Source organism: Stegostoma tigrinum, chromosome 33, assembly GCF_030684315.1.
Source record: "Stegostoma tigrinum isolate sSteTig4 chromosome 33, sSteTig4.hap1, whole genome shotgun sequence".
Lineage (NCBI taxonomy): Eukaryota > Metazoa > Chordata > Chondrichthyes > Orectolobiformes > Stegostomatidae > Stegostoma > Stegostoma tigrinum.
The window spans coordinates 20,252,603-20,274,607 of NC_081386.1; the positions used below are offsets into that span (position 1 = coordinate 20,252,603).

General features: G+C 42.6%; 1 long non-coding RNA gene across 1 annotated transcript; it reads right to left on the reverse strand.

Moving 5' to 3' along the window:
* Positions 1–8,686: 8,686 nt before the first annotated feature.
* On the reverse strand, positions 8,687–20,987 carry LOC125467185 (uncharacterized). The gene is made up of 3 exons (XR_007250587.2): positions 20,874–20,987; positions 19,958–20,547; positions 8,687–9,195 (listed from the first exon to the last, which is right to left on the reverse strand). It is a non-coding gene; the product is annotated as an uncharacterized LOC125467185 (long non-coding RNA).
* Between the last annotated feature and the right edge of the window lie 1,018 nt (positions 20,988–22,005).

The window sequence follows — 22,005 nt, forward strand, 5'->3', positions numbered from 1 at the left end:
GGGCTTCAGGGTCACCAAGTGAAATGTGAGGTGCTGTTCTTACAACCTTCAGGAGGCATTGTTGTGGCACTGCAGGAGGCCCAAGATGGACATGTCGTCTAAGAAGTGGGAGGGGGAGTTGAAATGGTTTGCGACTGCGAGGTACAGTCATTTGTCGCGAACTGAGCGTAGGTGTTCCACAAAGCAGTCTCCAAGCCTTCGCTTGGTTTCCCCAATGTAGACAAGGTCATATCAGGAACAGCAGATACATTACACTACATTAGCAGATGTGCAGATGAACATCTGCTTGATGTGGAAAGTCTTCTTGGGGCCAGGGATGGGGGTGAGGGAGGAGGTGTGGGGGCAAGTGTTGAACTTCCTGTGGTTGCAGGGAAAATTGCTGGTGGGGAGTGTGGAGCGGACAAGGGAGTCGCAGAGAGAGTGGTTGGTCTGTCCGGAAAGCAGATCAGGGTGGGGAGGGAAAAATGTCCTTGGTGGTGGGGTCAGATTGCAGATGGCGGAAGATTTGGAGGATGGTGCATTGGATCCGGACGGTGGTAGGGTGGTACGTCAGGATGAGATGGATTCTGTTTTGATTGTTGTTGCGGGACGGGGGTGTGAGGGAAGAGTTGCGGGAAATGCGAGACACACAGTCGAAGGCGTTTTCAACCACTGTGGAGGGCAAATTGCAGTGCTTGAAAAATGAGGACATCTGGGATGTCTGGAAGTGAAATGCCTCCTCTTGGGAGCAGATACAGTGGAGGCAAAGGAATTGCGAATGGGGATGGCATTTTTGCAGGAACGTGGGTGAGAGGAGGTGCATTCTAGATAGCTGTGGGAGTTGGTAGGTTTGAAATGGATATCAGTTTCTAGGTGATTGCCAGAGGTGGAAACAGAGAGGTCCAGGAAGGAGAGACAGGTATTCGAGATGGTCCGGGTGAACTTAAGGTTGGGGTGGAAGGTGTTAGTGAAGTGGATGAACTGATCGTGCTCCTTGTGGAGCACGAGGATGACATGTAACCAAGTGATTATCAACATCACAACAATTGCTGTTCCTGAAAGTTTTATTTGAGAAATGTTTGCAGAATTTTTTTTATTGGCTTTGAAGCTTAAAATCTATATGATGAATATTTTTTCGTGTACAGGTTGAATAATACCAAATGTGAGGGATGAGTAGAACTTATTCTTCTGAGGAATTAGATCACCCATAGCAAAATATATTTTTATTTCTGGAGTATTTAAAAGTACACAAACACACAACCTGGTCGAACTCCTCTCTTCACTTAAAGTGTATAGAATTATCCCTCCTTTAGCCCAATTTAGACTCTGGATAAATCTCACAAATTTTACCATCAATGACACATTTCGGTAACACATCCGCCAACTCGACAGGATAGATGCTGAGAGGGGTTTTCCCCTTGTGAAGGAATTGTAAACCAGGGCACACTTCTCAAAAATAAGCGGTTTCCCTTTTAAAATTGGAAGAGGGGATTTTTTTTTCTCTCTCAGAGGGTTGGTAATCTTTGGAATGCTCTGTCATTGAGAGCACTGGAGGCTGGGTCCTTGAACATATCCAAGAGCGGATTTTTAATCTGCAAGGGAGTCATGGGTTATGGGTGGGCGTTGGGGAATCGTCGGCAGGAAAGTAACATTGAGACCACAATCGGATCAGCCATGACCTTTGTAAATGACAGAGCAGGCTCAAGAGGGCTGAATAAACCACACATGCTCCCTTTTCTTATGTTTTGTTAATTTGGTTTGGATTGGAGGGTGTAGGACAGCAATGCAAGGAAAGATAGGGAAATACAATCATCTCATTTGCAGTCTTTCCTGTGGAAATTTGTGGCTGGTTGCTACTGTTCGACAGCAGACAGACAGAAGGCTTGAGGCCAGCAACTAATGACAGTCCCAAACCAATTACTGGGCACAAGGTAATAAAATGTGAGGCACAAGGCCCTGATCAGTGGTCAAGTTGGCAGTGGGCATATAAACAACCTGGTATGACAGGTAAACCTAATGTCTGAACTCAGGATGTGAGGACGGATTAACATGAGAAGCATGTAAAAGTCAAGAGGGACACCAATAAAAAGCAATAACTAAGTGTACTACTAAATCAGGATGGTGCGAGCGCTAAAATGGGATGGTGCCTTGGCTAGTACCTGCAGTGCTGTGTTCAGTTTTGACAAAAAAACCTCAAGCAATGGAGCTACCACAAAGAAGTGAACCATGAACTTTATCCCAAGATTAAAGGGATTGCATTGCAAGAAAGAAGGCGCAGTGCTTTGGTTTTGAGATAAAATGACAGAGGGAAGATCTAATTGAGGTGTGTACAATATTAAGAGGCACAGATAAGATTAATCCAGGAGCCTATTTCAAGATGTGCCAAGATATGACATCAAGGGAAATGATGAGAAAAAGTAAACATTTCAGACGCATGTAATGAAGAGCCTCTTCCTCTATTGAGTGATCCCATCAGATTGACCTGCCAGGCAGGGTGGTTGAAGTGAAAAAAAATCTATTAATTAAGAGTTTGTTGGATGATGTTATTCTTCTTTTGTCATGTTGGAATTGGGTACATTCGGCAGTTTTTCTGTTACATTGTAGCCTTTGTAATGTTTCTCCCACCCTGTGCAATGATGATATGTATCGACTTGCCAGGCTTTCAAGTCTTCCTATGCTATATTTTCCATACTGTGAAACTTGGCAAGGAAATCTTGGAGCAATGATTATTCTGCCCTCTAGTTGTCCTACCTTCCTTGATAAAGTAATTCCTTTCAAGAGCTTAAAAATTGTGGGAAGAGTTTCCATTGTTTTACAATCCTGGGGAAAAGAGCATTGGGATTACGAGCATCACGTGGCAAAGACAGCCATTGGATCCATTATTTTACACAATTTTTAATTATTCATCCATGGTATTTGGGGGGTCACTGGCAGGGCCAGCATTTATTTCCCATCCCTAATTGTCGTTGAATTGAGAGGCTTGCTAGCCCATTTCTGAAGGCAGTCAACCACATTGCCTTGGGCTTGGAGTCACTTGGAGGCCAGACTGGGTAAGGACAGTAGATTTCCTTCTGTGAAGGATGGTAAAGAACCGATGGGTTGTAATGACAATTGACGACATTAGTATATTTGTCAATAAAGCTAGCTTTTGTTTGCAGATGTTTTACAGAATTCAAATTTCACCACAGGCCAATGTGGAATTTAAACCTGCATTTCCAGAACATTAGTGACTCTGGATTACTAATTAGTGATAGGAGGACCAAGTAGCCTCAACCTCAGGATCTTGCCATCTAGTTTGCTTTCCACCTTTCTGTTCCCTTGCCGATGCTTTTCTCACTTTGGAGATTTGGAAGGACAAGTCTGTACAGCTGGCATTTTTGTCACTGTCACATCGAAACGAGACTCCTTCCTGTTGACTCACCTTTTGTACGCGCTCGCCCAGCATAATCACGGTGACTTCAGTCCAGGTGTGGTTGTCACTTTCCCAACGCTGAACTGAGCAGTCATCTGTGAATGAATCAACACGATTCCCAAAGCCCAAGGGTGGAAACAAAGGAGCTCAGTCTCATAAACATGCTGGTTACTGGGAAATGCTCTAGCCGCACTGCCCCAGCGCCACCTGGGTATGCGTGGCCCATGTGAGGTGCAAGGTCAGGAGTCACAGATTACCCAAAATGGTGGGTTGAGGTAATTTTAAAATTAATAAAAAGCAGTAGGTTAAATACAGTGCATAAATAGACAGACAAAAATATTTTAGTCGTTTTAGGTAAGATAGCTTTACCGGACAGTGGGGGTGTAGTCCAGGTATCAGTCTGGTGGGGGCAGGCAATGTGTTTTTTTATGAAGATATTAGGCTGCTTGCTTATTCTGCCTGACAAAAGCTGGGTCTGTTCCCCTCCTCCCCCAAAAAAACTCATGGCAACTCACACTTAATCAAAAATACGTAAGATTTAGCCCTAAGATTCTGTTCTATCAATTTAGTAATGTCCAGAAAGACACCTGTACCAGTCACCTTGATCTGGAAATGCTTCCCCAATAGCATCTTCTCTTCACTGTTACCTGTATCTCTGCCTGCTGGGTTTTTTTTATCAGAATAGAAAGAGAATCAAATTCCTATTGGGTGCTCACAATTCTATGTCTGTTGATTCCATAAGAGTTTTAAAGCCTACTATTTCTCACAGCCTCAGGCAGATTGTTCAGAAAGCACCCCATCAAAGTCTTTCTTCTTAAGTATATAAATTGAATTTCTTTCCAATTCTGTTAGCTATGATGCCCAGATGTTAGAGTATTAAGTTTTACATCGTTGATGAATTCATCAGGGGCCAGGATTTTCCAATGTGTGCCATTACCAAACAACCTTGCCAATTGTGCATAATTGTAATTGCATTGCTGGAATGGGTAAAGTAAGGTTCAGAGATTGGGCTGTGATCCCATCCCTTGTCCCTGGATTTTCCTGTTACCATCTGTTGGGGATTTGGCAGATACTAAGGATCTTAGATTAGAGACGGTGGCAAATTCTTATTTTCATGCGTACATTTAAATCCATTAACGTGAAGCACAGCTCTCGAGCATTAAATCTTGTTTACAACTAGGCAACATCAGTGCCTGTTATTATTTTGACTGTGTATCAGACAAAAGGCCACAGGGAATATCAAAATGGTACATTTTCCCTCCTAATTTTATGATATTTTCAAAGGATTTCAATCATTGGGTAACTTTATCACATTGTTCAAAGGTTTATTGTTTGATGTACGACTAAGATATAATTAGTTCTATGAAGGTAGGTTGAATCACATTACAAGAGCTGCGATAATAGAGGGCTTGTTTAGGAGAAAATTGTTGAGTACAACATTGTCTCTATTCATTCAACGTGTAAATTTCCTTACAAAGCCTCTACTTAACTTCACTGTAGAATGAAACTCTGTCACGATTTTTTTTTCAGGAAGCTGTACATTTGATAGATCTTGATGTATTTTTGTACAGGATGCTGTCACCAAATCATGGATCCCTTCTAGCTTGCAACATGTCACTCCAACAATATTGTACAAACAGTGCAATGTGACCAAGAGTTGAAGTGACACAGGTTGACAATGTGACTAATGCACCGTTCATGCAGAGTCAGTGTGAGTCATTATTAGATCCACCCTTTCACACGCCTACACCGTTCTTTATAAACATATGCTGAGGATGTAGGTGTCACTGCCATGTCTGGCATTGACCTTTTAGCTCTATCTGTCCTGAGAGGCTGTTGGTGGAAAGCATTTTGATACATCTGAGTGTCTTGCTATTGCCTGCATCACAGGGACATCTGAAGACAGACAAGTAGGGAATTGGAGTCTTATAGAGAGTAGGTGAGTTGTTCTTTTGTAAAGGACATCAGAACACAGAACATAGAACATTACAGCGCAGCACAGGGCTCTTTGGCCCTCGATGTTGTGCCGACCTGTGAAACCAATCTGAAGCCCATCTAACCTACACTATTCCATTATCATCCATATGTTTATCCAATGACCATCTAAATGCCCTTAAAGTTGGTGAGTCTACTCCTGTTGCAGAGATGGGATTCCACGCTCTTACCACTCTCTGAATAACGAACCTACCTCTGACATCTGTCCTATTGCTATCACCCCTTAATTTAGCTATTGCCATCTGAGGAAAAAGGTTCTCAGTGTCCACCCTATATAATCCCCTGATCATCTTGTATGTCTCTATTAAATCACCTCTTAACTTTCTTCTCTCTAACGAGAACAGCCTCAAGTCCCTCAGCCTTTCCTCATAAGACCTTCCCCCCATACCAGGCAACATCCTGGTAAATCTCCTCTGCACCCTTTCCAATGCTTCCACATCCTTCCTAAAATGTGGCGACCAGAACTGTACGTAATACTCCAAGTGCGGCTGCACCAGAGTTTTGTACAGCTGCAACATGACCTCATGGCTCCGAACCTCAATCCCTCTAACAGTAATACCTAACACACCATACGCCTTCTTAACAACCCTATCAACCTGGGTGGCAACCTTCAGGGATCTACGCACGTGGACACAGAGATCTCTCTGCTCATCGACACTACCAAGAATCTTACTATTAGCCCAGTACTCTGTATTCCTGTTACTCCTTCCAAAGTGAATCACTTCACACTTTTCCGCATTAAACTCCATTTGCCACCTCTCACCCCAGCTCTGCAGCTTATCTATGTCCCTCTGTAACCTGCAACATCCTTCCGCACTATCCACAACTCCACCGATTTTAGTGTCATCCACAAATTTACTAATCCATCCTTCCACGCCCTCATCCAGGTCATTTATAAAAATGACAAACAGCAGTGGTCCCAAAACAGACCCTTGTGGTACACCACTAGTAACTGAACTCCAGGATGAACACTTCCCATCAACCACCACCCTCTGTCTTCTTACAGCTAGCCAATTTCTGATCCAAACCGCTAAATCACCCTCAATCCCATGCCTCCGTATTTTCTGCAATAGCCTACCATGAGGAATCTTATCAAATGCTTTACTGAAATCCATATACACCACAGTAACTGCCTTACCCTCGTCCACCTGTTTGATCACCTTCTCCAAGAACTCAATAAGGTTTGTGAGGTACAAACTACCGCTCACAAAACGGTGTTGACTATCCCTAATCAAATTATTCCTTTCTAGGTGATTATAAATCCTATCTCTTATAATCCTCTCCAAAACTTTACCCTCAACTGAAGTAAGGCTCACTGGTCTATAATTACCAGGGTTGTCTCTACTCCTCTTCTTGAACAAGGGGACAACATTTGCTATCCTCCAGTCTTCTGGCACTATTTCTGTAGACAATGAGATCAAAGCTAAAGGCTCTGCAATCTCCTCCCTAGCTTCTCAGACAATCCTAGGATAAATCCCATTCGGCCCAGGGGACTTATCTATTTTCACACTTTCCAGAATTGCTAACACCTCCTCCTTATGAACCTCAATCCTGTCTAGTCTAATAGCCTGTGTCTCAGTATTCTCCTCGACAACATTGACTTTTTCCTGTGCGAATACTGAAGAAAAGTATTCATTTAGTGCCTCTCCTATTTCTTCGGACTCCGTGCACAACTTCCCACTACTGTCCTTGACTGGCACTAAACTTACTCTAGTCATTCTTTTATTCCTGACACACCTATAGAAAGCTTTAGGGTTCTCCTTGATCCTACCTGCCAAAGACTTCTCATGTCCCCTCCTGGCTCATCTTAGCTGTCTCTTTAGATCCTTCCTGGCTAACCTGTAACGCTCAAGCGCCCTAACTGAGCCTTCATGCCTCATCATTACATAAGCGTCCTTCTTCCTCTTGACAAGAGATTCAACTTATCTAGTAAACCATGGTCCCCACACTCGACCACTTCCTCCCTGCCTGACAGGTACATAATTATCAAGGACACACAATAGCTGTTCCTTGAACAAGCTCCACATTTCAATTGTGCCCAGCCCCTGCAGTTTCCTTCCCCAACCTGTGCATCCTAAATCTTGCCTAATCGCCTCATAATTGCCTTTCCCCCAGCTATAACTCTTGCCCTGTGGGATACACCTATACCTTTCCATCACTAAAGTAAATGTAACCAAATTGTGGTCACTATCACCAAAGTGCTGACCTATCTCAAAATCTAACACCCTGGTTCATTACCCAGTACCAAATCCAATGTGTTTACAACAATCTGTCAGCATCCTGATCGCCCATTTACTCACAGAAGCTTTTTATTTACAGGCATTTTTTAAATAATTGAATTCAAGTTTTCAAATGACCATGAAGGGACTGTCTCTGGACTATTCATCTCAGAATGCGCAAGTAGCTATAATCACAGCTGCATTGCTGTCACTGAAATATGCTGTAGACTGCAAATGGAAAAATAATCTTGCAGTACCCCGGTCACAGCAAAGCAACGAGTTCATAATAAGAAAGGAGCAGATCAAATAGGGCATTGGCAAGGCCACTTATGGGATACTGCATCCATTTCTGGTCTCTCCGCCATAGGAATGGTATTGCTAAACTTGAACGGGTTGAGAAAATATTTAAGAGATTGTTGCCAAGGTTGGAAGGTTTGAGCTATAGGAAGATGATGAATAGGTTGGGGCTATTTTCCCTGGAGCGTTAGAGGCTGAGGGGTGATCTTATAGAAGTTTACAAAATCATGAGGGGCATGGATAGGGTGAAGAGCCAAGGCTTTTTTCTCAGGGTAGGTGAGACCAAAACGAGAGGGCATAGGTATAAGGTGAGAGGGAAAGATATAAGATATAAGGAGCAACTTTTTCATGTAGAGGGTGGTGCGTGTATGGAATGAGCTGCTGCAAGAAGTGGTGGAGCCTGGTACAATTACAACATTTAAAAGGCATCTGGATGGGTATATGAACAGTTTGGGTCCAGAGACATATGGGCCACAAGCTGACAAGTGGGACTAGAATTAATTTAGGATCTCTGGTCTGTAAGGGAGTTGGACCGAAGGGTCTGTTTCTATGCTGTACACCTCTATGCCTCTATAACTCTAAATCATGACAGCAGTTCAGGCCAGGTAGATCCAGTAAATCATCTCAATTTTCAAAATTATCTTCATGGAGACAAAAGCTCGTGTACAGATTAGTGCAGGCTTTATACATCCCCTTTCATGTTATTTCATTTTCTGTGAAATAAACAAATCAAATACCCAACAATGCTACACACCAAATGCTTTATTGTCTTTGTTGAGCCCCAGCTGCTCTGTAACGTTATGCATTTGACAATAATTTGATTTTGACGAGTTGCTGTGGTACTACACTTTTTGTCAATAGTCCCAACTGCTGGTGATCAAAAACTTTCAAGTTGTTTTCATGCAATGGGATCAAAGTGCTTGGAAGAAGAATCGGGTTGGTATTTTTCTCCTTAATCTTTCTGTATTCTTCTGTAGTGCAGTCATTAAGTTCTGGTGCTGCATAATTGGTTCTGTTCCAGACCATGCTGATCAACTTCGAGCGTGATTCATGCCACATGCCATCTATGAATCACTGAGCACTGATATGAATCTGAGGGTGTTATCCCTGTTCAGATAATAAAGCACCTGGCTGTCAGATTCTCAAAAAGGTACAAGTTGTGAGTGTGGTAGAAAGTTCTCCAACTGCCTGGATGAAAGCAACTCAAAGAATTTGATTGAATCTGTACTGTTTAAAATTCTCATAAAGATTTTGGATTTAATGGAAGATTATGTGAAACGTAACTCCTGATCACTGTAATTAAGAAAGATGTAAAATCATTTATATCAACAAGAAAATCATATAAGAACTCAAATCGCGTTAACTCTCAGAGCTGTCTTGTGTTATGACAAATCTAAAAATACCTGGTAGCCATTTTAACCTAAAAGATCAAATCATATTTTACGTTTTTTTTATTCACACTGGGATGTGTGCATGTCTGGTTGGCCAGCATGTATTGCCTATCCCTAGATGCTCCTTGAGAAGACGGTGGTGAGCTATTGGTCCTCCAAGACATACGACTACCACCACTGCTTGCAAATACAGTGCTACTTACTGGGAACAAAATGAAATCCTGGTATAGAATAAGCTCAATTTTGCTTTCACACTGCATTGATAATGTTTATCCCCTGCCACTGGCAGAAAATTTGGATCTTCCTGACCTTAGTTTTTGCCTGTGATAACTTGTAATTTGTATAAAGGCTGCCATGATTCATCCCGTTTCCAAATAATTCAAGTTGTTGGGAAAATACTTAGAAACATAGAAATATAAGATTAGGATTCAGTCATTTGGCCCTTTAAGCCTGCTCCACCATTCAATATGATCGTGGCTGATCATTCAACGCAATCCCCTGTGCTCACTTTCTCCCCATGCCCTTTGATCCTTTAGCCTTAAGAACTAACTTGAACTCTTTGAGGATATCTCTCAGAGAATTTGCAAAGTACTACATAAATGCAAGTCTTCTTCCTTACTGCCTGACAGACTCAAAGTCACCATGAAGGCAACAGCCAAACATATTCAACTTGCTGAGGTATGATGTAACCTACCTGCTGGCCATACTTCTTGTCCAATGTGGTCAATACAGCATCAGTGAGAGTGAAAGATATGGGAGAAGGATTAGGGCATTTCATTGGTCAGAACACTGAGTACAGGAGTTGGAACATCATAGAATGGCTGTACAAGACATTGGTAAGGCCACATTTGGAGTATTGCGTACAACTGTGGTCACTCTACTAGAGGAAGGAAGTTTCCGAACTGGAAAGTGTGCAAAGCAGAGTACTGAGGCTGTGCAGTTTGAGTTATAAGGAGAGGCTGGTTTGGCTGGAGCGTAGGAAGTTGAGGAGTGACCTTATAGAGGTTTATAACACCATGAGGGGCATAGATAAGATGAATAGCCAAGGTCTTTTCCCCAGCTTAGGGGAGTCCAAAACTAGATGGTGTAAGTTTATAGTGAGAGGGGATAGATTTAAAAGGACAACTTTTTCCAAAGAACACAGAGGGTGGTTTGTATATGGAATGACCTGCCAGAGGAAGTGGTGGATGCCAATACAGTTACAACATTTAAAAGACATTTGGAAAGGTGCATGGATAGGAAAGATTTAGAAGGATATGGGTCTAATGCAGGCAAATGGGACTAGTTCAGTTTAGGAAACCTGGTCATCATGGATGAGTTGGGCTAAAAGGTTTGTTTCCATGATTCTATGACAGTTCAGCCTCTCCAGTGCGTTTTGCCAGTCAATATGATCATGGCTGATCCGATGTAGCTTTCATCATCCCATGCTAATATTGCCTAATCTCATTAATGCTTTCCAAGCATTTTGCTATCATGTCTTTTATATTAGACTGTAATTTGGGAATCATACTTAATGAATATAATGGAGTCTTTGGATGATATAACTATTACAATGGATAAGGGAGAACCAATTGATATGGTGTATTCAGATTTCAAGAAGTTTGTGTTCAGATCTCACAAAAGAAGCTAGTGAGAAAAATTAAGCCACATGGGATTGAGAATACTATATTGGCATGGATTGAGAATTGGTTTACCAGTGAGGGGAAATGTATGGATCTGTTTCCGATGACAGGCGGTGACTGGTTGTGTACCAAAAGGGCCCCAGATATTCACAGAATGCATAAATGACCTGGATCTGGGAGCCAAATGCAATATGCATACCTTTGGTATGAAACCAGAAAGGGATAGTATTATTTAAATGGTGATATATTGCAAAATGTGAGAGTACAAAACAATGTAAATGTCTTTGTACGCCAGTAAGTGAAAGTAACAAGCAGGTGTAGCAAGTAGTTAGAAAGGCAATGATATATTGGCCTTATTGCAAGAGGATTTGAGTTCAGAATTAGAGATGTTCTCCTGCAGTTATACAGGTCCTTCGTATTGTGTGTGGTTTTGGTCTCCCTGTCTACGTGAGGATATATTTCCCATGGAGAGAAACATAAAAACATTGGAATTAGGAGCAGGAGTAGGCCATTCAGCCCTTTGAGCCTGCTCCACTATTTATTATGATTATGGCTGATCATCCAATGCACGCTGTTGCCACTTTTACCCGGTGTCCTCTGATCCTGTAGTCCCAAGAGCTTTATCCAACTCCTTCTTGAAATCATGCAATGTTCTGACCACGACTGCTTTCAGTGGTAGTGATTTTCACAGGCCAACTACTCTCTGGGTGAAAAAAAATTCTCTTCAACTCAGTCCTAAATAGTTTACACTGGTGGACTCCCCCACAACTGGGAACATCCTTCCTGCATCAATCCTGCCCCGCCCTGTTACAATTTTAGAAGTTTCTGTAAGAACCCTCCCCACACTCCACTCCCTAACCTTTTGAATGCCAATGAATATAGTCTAACTGATTCAACCTTTTACCACACATCAGTCCCACGATCCCAGCAATCAGTCCAGTCAATCATTGTTGCACTCCATCTATAGCAAAAACATCTTTCCTCAGGTAAGGAGACCAGTGCTGAATACAATGTCCCAGGTGAGATCTCACCAATGTGCTGTATAACTACAAGACATTTCTGCTGGTGTACTTGAGTCCTCACTGTGAAGGCCAATATACCATTTGTCCTCTTCACTGCATGCTGCACCTTTCAGAGACTGTTGTGCAAGTATACCCAGGTCTCGCTGCACTTTCCCCTCTCTCAATTTATAGCCATTCAGATCATAATTGTCCTTCCTGCTTTTGGTATCAAAGTGGATAACCTCACATTTATCCACATCATACTGCATCTGCCATGGGAGTGCAACAGATTGGTTTGACTAGGCCTGGATTTACCAGTGGTTAGAAGGATGAGAGAGGACCTGATCAAAGTGTACAAAATTCAAACAGGGCTGACAGATTAGGTGCAGGTTGGATATTTCCCTTGGCTAGGGAAGTCTAGAACCTGGGTCACAGTCACAAGGTAGACCATTCAGGACTGAGATAAAGAAATATTTTTCACTCATTAGGTGGCCAATGTATTAGCACAGAAGGCAGTGGAGGCTAGGTCACCGAATATATCCAAGAAGGAGGGTGATTTTTTTTAGATGCCAAAGACATCAAGGAGGATAGAATGAAAGTGTGAGCATGGCGTTGAGTTAAAGGATCAACCATGAACAGTAATGGCAGACAACACTTGAAGGGCTGAATGGCCTACACTTGCTGCTATTGCCCATGTTTCTATGTCTGGCTTCTTACAAGAAATAGTTCTGCTGAAATAGATGGTGGCTCAATTTTGTAGACAAAATGTGTGTATTAAACACAATAACTTTCTGGTTTCCACCATAACCCATCTATGCCCATGCTTGTTTATTTCTCATTCTTAAAATTACAGAAACCAATAAGTCACAATGACCATTGATGCCCAGATATAAAGCTTCTCAACAAGGTGAGAATGATTTCCATTACCGCTGCCTCTATTCTGTACAGTTCAGAAAATAACTACGGTTTATAAGCGCCCTTGTGCTCTGATATGTATTTTTCCCACGCTGCGGGTGATGGAGAGGGATGCAAGTTTGTGGTTGGTTTTGCATCAAAATCTGCCTGGGGACATATGCATGTGATCAGTAAGTATAAGTAAGTTTAGTTTCTAGTGCATGTGATCTCTAACAGGAATCACCATCGACAAATGTCCATAATATCCATTATATACTGTTGCATCTCTGCTGAGTTTTCTGTGCACGCTTCTTTCTCACTCTCCCTTTCACATGATTCAGAATTTGTCAGGGACGAGCGTGAACTTCTCTATTTAAATTTTCATACTGTTCCAATTAGTCATCAATCTCATGGTCTCGCCTCGGGTTTGAGTCATATGTCTAGATTAAAGGAAAATGCCAACACTTCTTGCATTTCAACAAATCCTTGCTGCCCACACTGCTCTTGATATCTGTACTGCACTTGGATGCAGAATTAGTGTTGTGGTTTTGATCTTACTCCTCAGGACCGAGCTTTCCCCGTAACGTATATGTGTCACCCTGAGCTGCATTTTGCCCCCTTTGGTAGTGGAAAGGCTCCTTTGAAAATTTGCAGCTTGTTGACTCTTATCCAAGTTTTCTCCTTCCAGTTTTCTCCTGTTCTGTAGGGACTGACTCATCGTGGTCCAACTCCATTTTTAAATACTGTGCTTCAAGTGGTCATTAAACTTTTGCAATTGGTGCTGTTTTCATGTCAGTTCTGGCTCAGTGGGAAGCAGGATCTGAAAGTCACACTGCTTCCTGGCATGTTACCACAAATCTGAGACTGCCATTACCCTGCAGCACAGTTAGACCCACTGCTATTCAATTAATGCCCTAACTGATAATGCTTCTTTTTTTCTGGGGAAGAATTCTCTCTGATGTCCTGGCCAATATTTATCCCACCATCAACATCACCCAAATGGATTAACTAATAAATATTAGAAAGTTGATGGTCTACTGTTATTATCGCACCATTATAAATCCAGAGACCCAGGGAATGTTCTGGGCACTTGGGTTTGAATCCTGTCACGTCAGATGGTGGAATTTGAATCCAATAAAGATCTTGAACGGTGACTAATGTCCTTTAGGGAAGGAAACTGCCATCCTTACCTGGTTTGGCCTACATGTGACTCCAGACCTAGAGCAATGTTGTTGACTCTTAACTGCCCTCCGGGCAATTAGAGATGGGCAATAAATGCTGTCCTAGCCAGCGACACCCTTATCCCACGAATGAATTAAAAATAGGCATTTATCGCGCTTTTTGCTGTTTGTGTGATCCAGCTGTGTATTTCCTACTTTACAGCAAGGACTAGGATTTGCTTAAGGCTTTTGGGTATGGTGGTAATGTCCCTACCTCTGGGCCAGGAAACCGGTGTTCAAGTTCCCACTTGCTCCAAAGGTGTGTAATAACATCACTGAACTAGGTTGATCAAAAACACAACACTTTCCCTGTCAAAGCTGGAAAGGAGATGCTGGCATTGTGAAAGGTGCCATATAAATGCAAGCCTCAGTTTCAGTGACTGATGATGAGCCCGGGCTGGTCCACACATCACACAGATCTTGAGACCAGCTGTATCACAGTGTAACTGATCTCGGATAACTCAAGGCTGTTTGAAGCGAATCAGTGAGGAATATAATACTGATTGACATTTTAGAACATGTAGGTGTTTGATTTCATATTTCCCAGGAGCCGGGGAACTAATTGCACCTGCAATATGCCTGAGGTATTTTGCCACAGTGTCTCACACTAATCTGCTTGTCGCAAGCTGTCTTGGCTGGTATAACCTTTTTAACCACAGACGAGACAAAACAAAATGCAATGTTTTCTCTCAATCCAATAACATTCAATAAAGGTCAAAGTGGGTAAAAATGCTCATTTGAAGAACCACTGTAGGTACAATGGGCTGAATGACCTCATTCTGCACCATAAGAGTTCTGTGGTCTAGTTAACCGAGTGCTGAGTGTTATTGTGCAAATCTTAAAGGGTTAACAAGGAGGTTAATAAAGCATAGGAAGGGGATGCAGGACTTTATAAACAAAGACATGGAGTACAAAAGCCAGGAAGCTTTACTAAACCTGTACAGAACATCATTGTCAGCACAAACGTGGTGGGCCTGAGGGCCTTAATATATAACACTAAGCCTAACAGGTGAATTACATTTAACTTTGGGCATCACACTTAAGAAGAATGGCAAGGGTTTGGGGAGGGTGCAGTCAGAATCTAGGTGCAAAGGATGGACAGGAGAAGCTGGGCTGATTCTCCTTTGAGCAGAGGGAATATTTACATGAACGTATTTAAAACCATGAAAGATTTGGATCAAGCATATAACGGGAAAGTATTGCCAACAGCTGAAGGGTCGGTAACGAGAAGCTACAGATTTAAGGTGATTGACAAAAGAGACAAAGTTGACAAGAGGAAGGTTTCTTTCCAGACAAGATGATTAGGTTTTGGAACGCTTTGCCTGATAGGGTGGTGGAAATGGTATTAGTAGCAATCTTCAAAAGAGATTTGAAGGGGAACAATTGCAGAAAATTGGGCTGGGATTGGGAGCCTGGAAATAATTAGGTTGTTCTTCAAAGCAGTAGGTGCTGTATTGTTTTGTGATTATACGAACTTCTATGGCATGAGTTTAACCGAAGTCATCAACATAGGCTGGAAAATTGGTGCTCCAAAGGTTTCCTCAGGTTCTTCACTTTCTTGTCAATACCAAGAGATAAGGCCTTAACTGTTTCTTCAAAAGACATGGATTAATCTAGGATAGTCAGCATGATTTTGTTAAGGGAACCTCATGTCTTACTAACTTAATTGAATATTTTGAAGAAGTAACAAGGAGGATTAATGAGCATACTGTGGTGAATATTGTCCGCACGGATTGTAGTAAGGCACTTGATATGGTCCCACGTGGAAGATTAGTCAGAGAAATGAAAACCCACAGAATACAGGACAATGTGGGGAGCTGGATCCAGAACACAGGCTAATGGCTAACATTTGTCTTTGTGAAGGGAAAGCAGTTTCTAGTGGGTTTCCACAGGGCTCGGGGAATGGGTCCAATGGACCCTCCGAGTTTTTTTTGGACCTTCAAGATCCGCGTGTGGCAGCAGCTCCTACAGCCTGACATCAATGTGGCAGCACTCCAACCATGCCAATAGGATGCATGGAATCTCGAAGGAATCTCGGAACAGCCAGGCAGCTCAGAGGGAACACAGGTTGGATCCCATGCCATTTGTGGTACTAGCAGTCCCCGATTTATGAATGCCCGATTCAGGAATCCTCGTACTTATGAACGAGAGCCCACTCAGGGGTGGGGGGCAATAATATTAATTTTAAAGATCTGACATGCAAACATTTGCTGGTACTTACAAACAGTCATTTCATATGTTCCTGCCTGTACATGAATCATCTTATGAACGGACTTGAGAAGGGAGCCCACTCGTAAACTGGGGACTGCCTGTAAATTTTAATCACATAAGCTGAAATGTGAGAGGCATGATTGGCACATTTGCATGATAGCATGAAAAGTGGTTGATGGCGAAGAGAATGACCATCAACTGCACGATGATGTCAGAGGTTTGACTAAGTGGACCCATAAATGACAAACGGAATCCAACCAACAGAGGTGTGCGGTTCTGCGTTTGGGAAGAGGAAACAATATAAATGAATACACAATAAACAGCAAGATGCTGAGAGGTGCAGAGGAAGTGAAACATATCGGAGCGCATTTCCACAGGTCCCTGAAGATAACAGGGCGGAGGATACAGCGATAAAGAAGGGTGCTTTCCATCATTGATCAAACACAAATGCAGGGAAGTAATGCTGCAGCTATATAAGTCACTAGTGAGTCATAGCTGGGGTTCTGTGTATGGTTCTGGTCGCCACATTACAGGAAAGACATAATTGAACCACTGAGAGTACAGAGGTGAACAACAAGGGTACTGCCCCAACTGGAAAATAGAAGAGTCTGAGGGATGACTTGATTGAAATGTGCAAAATACTGAGGGCCATGGATAGAGCGGCCAGGGAAGATGTGTTTCCCTTTGTGAGGAGGTCAGTTACAAAGGGCACACGGATTTAAGGTGATTGGTGGAAAGATTAGAGGGGACATGAGGATAAACATTCTCACCCAGAGGAGGTGGATGTCTTGTTAGTTGCCTGGTTTGTTGGTTGAAGCAGAACCATTCAATTCATTTAAAGGAAGCCTGGATTTGTACCTGAAGGACAGTAATTTGGAGGACTCTGTATGTGAAGCACTATAATCTGCAGGGATCTGAAACAGTGTCACACCCAGCGAACTGGGTAGTACTGTAGTCTGCAGGGATTTGTACCTAAAACACTGTAATCTGCAGGGTTCTGTACTTAAAACACTGTAATCTTCACGGTTCTGTCCTGAAACACTGTCATCTGCAGGCATCTGTACCTGGAGTGCTGTAATCTGCAGTGATCTGTAACTGGAGTGCTGTAATCTGCAGGCATCTGTACCTGGAGTGCTGTAATCTGCAGTGATCTGTACCTGGAGTGCTGTAATCTGCAGTGATCTGTACATGGAGTGCTGTAATCTGCAGTGATCTGTAACTGGAGTGCTGTAATCTGCAGGCATCTGTACCTGGAGTGCTGTAATCTGCAGTGATCTGTACCTGGAGTGCTGTAATCTGCAGTGATCTGTACATGGAGTGCTGTAATCTGCAGTGATCTGTACATGGAGTGCTGTAATCTGCAGGCATCTGTACATGGAGTGCTGTAATCTGCAGTGATCTGTACATGGAGTGCTGTAATCTGCAGTGATCTGTACATGGAGTGCTGTAATCTGCAGGCATCTGTACATGGAGTGCTGTAATCTGCAGTGATCTGTACATGGAGTGCTGTAAACTGCAGTGATCTGTACATGGAGTGCTGTAAACTGCAGTGATCTGTACATGGAGTGCTGTAATCTGCAGGCATCTGTACATGGAGTGCTGTAAACTGCAGTGATCTGTACATGGAGTGCTGTAATCTGCAGTGATCTGTACATGGAGTGCTGTAATCTGCAGTGATCTGTACATGGAGTGCTGTAAACTGCAGTGATCTGTACATGGAGTGCTGTAAACTGCAGTGATCTGTACATGGAGTGCTGTAAACTGCAGTGATCTGTACCTGGAGTGCTGTAATCTGCAGTGATCTGTACCTGGAGTGCTGTAATCTGCAGTGATCTGTACATGGAGTGCTGTAATCTGCAGTGTAACAAACCAGGTGCTGGAAGCATTAGAATGGGCTGCTATGCTTTTCATTCGATGCTGACAAAGGGACAGACTGGTCTCTTTCAGTGCCATAGCCTTTCTGTGGTTTTATTCCCAAATCCTATTTTAAAATGAGAACACAGAACACCATGTTGATAAATGCCAGAAATCCTGTGATTATTAGAAAATGATCAACAGTATACAGGATACAAAGGGTTAATCCACTCATATTGATTTGCCTCAGCCCTGTGGTTAAGCAGAAATATTTGAGTTGACTGTAACATGATTGGTGTACAGCGTTGCCTTTATTGATGTGAAGTGGCTGGTTAAATATTGATGATTTTAACAACCGTGACCACTGTTGTCATAGTGCACATGGTGCTCAGTCACCGCTATGCCTGAATAGAATCCCTACAATGTGGAAACAGGCCATATGGCCCATCAAGTCCACACAAACCCTCTGAAGGGCAGCCCATCCTATAACTCTGCATTCACCATGGCCAATCCATCTAAGCTACACCTCTTTGGACTATGGGTGGAAACCAGGACATCCAGAAGAAACCTACACAGACACTGGCAGAACATGCAATTTCTACACAGTCAACTGAGGGTAGATTTGAACTGGGTCCCTAGTACTGTGAGGCAGCAGTGCTAACTACCGAGCCACTGTGCCGCAAGGCGAGAACAGAGAAAGAAACAACTTTCAAACAGCATCTTTCCTGACCCCAGGATATCCCAAAGTCCATGACAAGCAGTAAATCATTTTCAATGTGTAGGCAATGTTATTTTTCTTGGCAAGTACAATCGCTAATTTCTGTATAACAAAGCCACATAAACAGCAGTGAGATAAATCTGACCTCACCTGTTTTGGTTTAGGGTTAAACAGTAGCCAGTACATTAGTGAGAATGACCTGCTTACCTTTGACCATGAGACTTTAACATTCATTTGAGAAGCTTAAAAGCAATTTATATAAGAACATAAGAATCAGGAGCAGGCGTAGGCCATCTGGCCCTTCGAGCCTGCTCTGCCATTCAATATGATCATGGCTGATCTTTTCATGGATTGAGCTCCACCTACGTACACTCTCACATAAGCCTTAATTCCTTTACTATTGAAAAAATTATCTTAGGTTTAAAAACATTCATTGAGGGAGCCTCAACTACTTCACTGGGCAGGGAATTCCACAGATTCACAACCCTTTGGGTGAAGAAGCTCCTTCTCAGTTCAGTTCTAAATCTGCTCCCTCTAATTGTGAGGCTATGCCCTCTTGTTCAAGTTTCACCCATCACTGGAAACAACCTCCCTGCTTCTATCTTATATATTCTCTTCATAATTTTATATGTTTCTAAAAGATCCCCTTTTCATTCTTCTAAATTCCAATGAATATAATCCTAGTCTATTCGACCTGTACTCATGAGTCAACCCTCTTAACTCTGGAATCAATCTAGTGAATGTCCTCTGCATGTCTCTCAAGTGGTGAGCCCAAAACTGCACACAGTACTTCAGGTGAGGCCTTACCATCACCCTATATAGCTGCAACATAACCTCCCTGCTTTTAAACTCAATTCTTATAGCAATGAATGACGAAATTCCATTTGCCTTTTTAATTACCTGTTGTACCTGCAAACCAACCTTCTGTGATTCATGCACAAGGACACCCAGGTCCGTCTGCACAACAGCATGCTGCAAATTTTAACTGTTTAAGTAATTGTCCCGTTTACTGTTATACTGACCAGAATGGATGACTTCACATTTATCAACATTAAATTCCATCTGCCAGATCTTCGCCCACTCACTTAAACTATCTATATCCCTCTGCAAATGTTCGCGTCCCATGCAAAACAAAGCAACTTACTTTTCAAGATGGCAGCGAGAAGGAGGGGTATGAGCCAGGGGCTCGTCCACTCCCGTCCGCTTTCTTTCTTTCCTTATTCTTTTTACTTTCGCTGTTTTTCTTTCTTTCTTTGTTTTCTTTGAAGCGTGGAACGTGGTTGGTGAAGGAGGAGCTGTTGGCAGCAGCAGCAGCAAAGCCAGGATAAATCAAACACAGCTCTAACCCCAGCAAGTGAGGGAACAGATCCCAGGCTGAGTGGCCCGCCAGGACTCTCAGGTTAGACCAAGGCTCCATGACAGCAGCTAGGCGCAGGCACCTGAAGGAAGAGGAAGGTGGTCTCAGCCTGGCACGGCAGTCTCTTTGGGTGGAGGCCTTCTGAGAAAATGGCAGCTTTGTCCCCATGTGGAGGTCTTCACCTCTTACGTCCAGGTTATCCAGTGGTCTGGTCCATTGATGTAGGAGCCATGGTGGGGCAACTTATAAAACGTTTCGCTGTACAAGTTCACATGACAATAAATTTCTGTTCAATTCTGACATTTTTGAACTGGAATCTCAGTCCAGACCATGGGCTGAAATCCAAGGCTGCGATTTGAAACATTTTCCTTCTGAGTCTATATTAAAAGAATGAAATTAATTGTGTTACAGGAAATACAAGGTGATTAATTTGTCACAAGTATCACCATTAACATTCAGCATTATTCTGAGTGCAAAACTAAAACTGAGGCCTGTGTGGACACAATGCAATAGAGAGGATTAATATTGCTAAGATAACTGGATTTTCAATTGCAATATATTTCAAAAGGGCTGCTTGGAACAGTTCTGGTTAAGCTATGCCTGAAAATCTGCTGACAAATGGCCACAAATAAAAGTAGCAATTTAAGGTAACCAAGTTTTCAAAACAAAAATAGCAAAAAATAATTTGCCCAAAGTCTGTTACATGAAGCAGTGAAGGTCGTGCAGTTGCTGGAGAGCTGGGTCAGAGCCTGTAAAAGTCCCAGAATTATTGACCATTTAAGCTGAGGCCTGTGGTTGTCCATTCACCTCCTGGAAGATTGTGTTTGCAGGATGTGGTGCGATCAAACACTTTTAGTCAGATGATACATATCCTGTTACCTCAACAGCCTAACATGACATCAATTCAAATATTTTCAAAGCTGTCTATTCCTGACTGTTCCAGGAACACAGCTGGCAAACCCTAGATAAAGCGGCAGCACCACCATATGTAAAGGTACAGCTTCCTTGTTGCAGCTCTACAGGGGTTGTCCAATGTCCTCTGCAATGTGGCAGAGGAGGTCTTTAATACATTCCTGCTCCCAAGCCAAACGAAGAAAGCAGTGCTTTTCTAGCAAGGCTATTGCAGAGGCCTTCAAGATAATTGAGGGTTATGATGGAGTGAGTACTGGTAAATAGAATTTATTGAACAGTGCGAAAGCATTGAGAAGATACAATTATTAAAGATATTTGCTAATAGCATTACTTCAACAAAAACATGGATTAAACATTGCACAAGGAGAAATATAATGCACAGTGTTGATTGTACTCACAGTGTCAGCATGGCTGAGCTGGTAGTATGCTTACTAGTAAGTCTGAAGGTTATGGATTCAAGTCCGAATCAGGAGCAAAATTAAAGCTCCCATTAGCTCGTACTAACAGAATGCTGCACTGCCTTTGGCTGAGGCATCATACCAGGTCTCACCTGACTTTGAAGGTGTGAGGAAACAATCTCCCGACACCAGTCGAAGAAAATCAGTAGAGTTCACTCTGATGCCCTGCCTCCACCAACATGATTAAAACAGTTGATCTTGGTCATCATTGTATTGCTGTTTGTGGGCTCCTGCCAGGCTCACTTTAGCTGCTGTTGCTTACACAAAACAACTGTGGCTACATTTCAAAGGTATTTCATTATATGTGAAGCACTTTGGGACATCCTCAGGTTATAAAAGATGCTATGTAAATGCTCATTTTCTTCTAATATAGTATGGCACTTCCACTTTTTTCCATATCGGACTACATACAGTATACAGCACTGCAACAGGCCATTTGGCCTCTTCAGCACATGTTGATGTTTA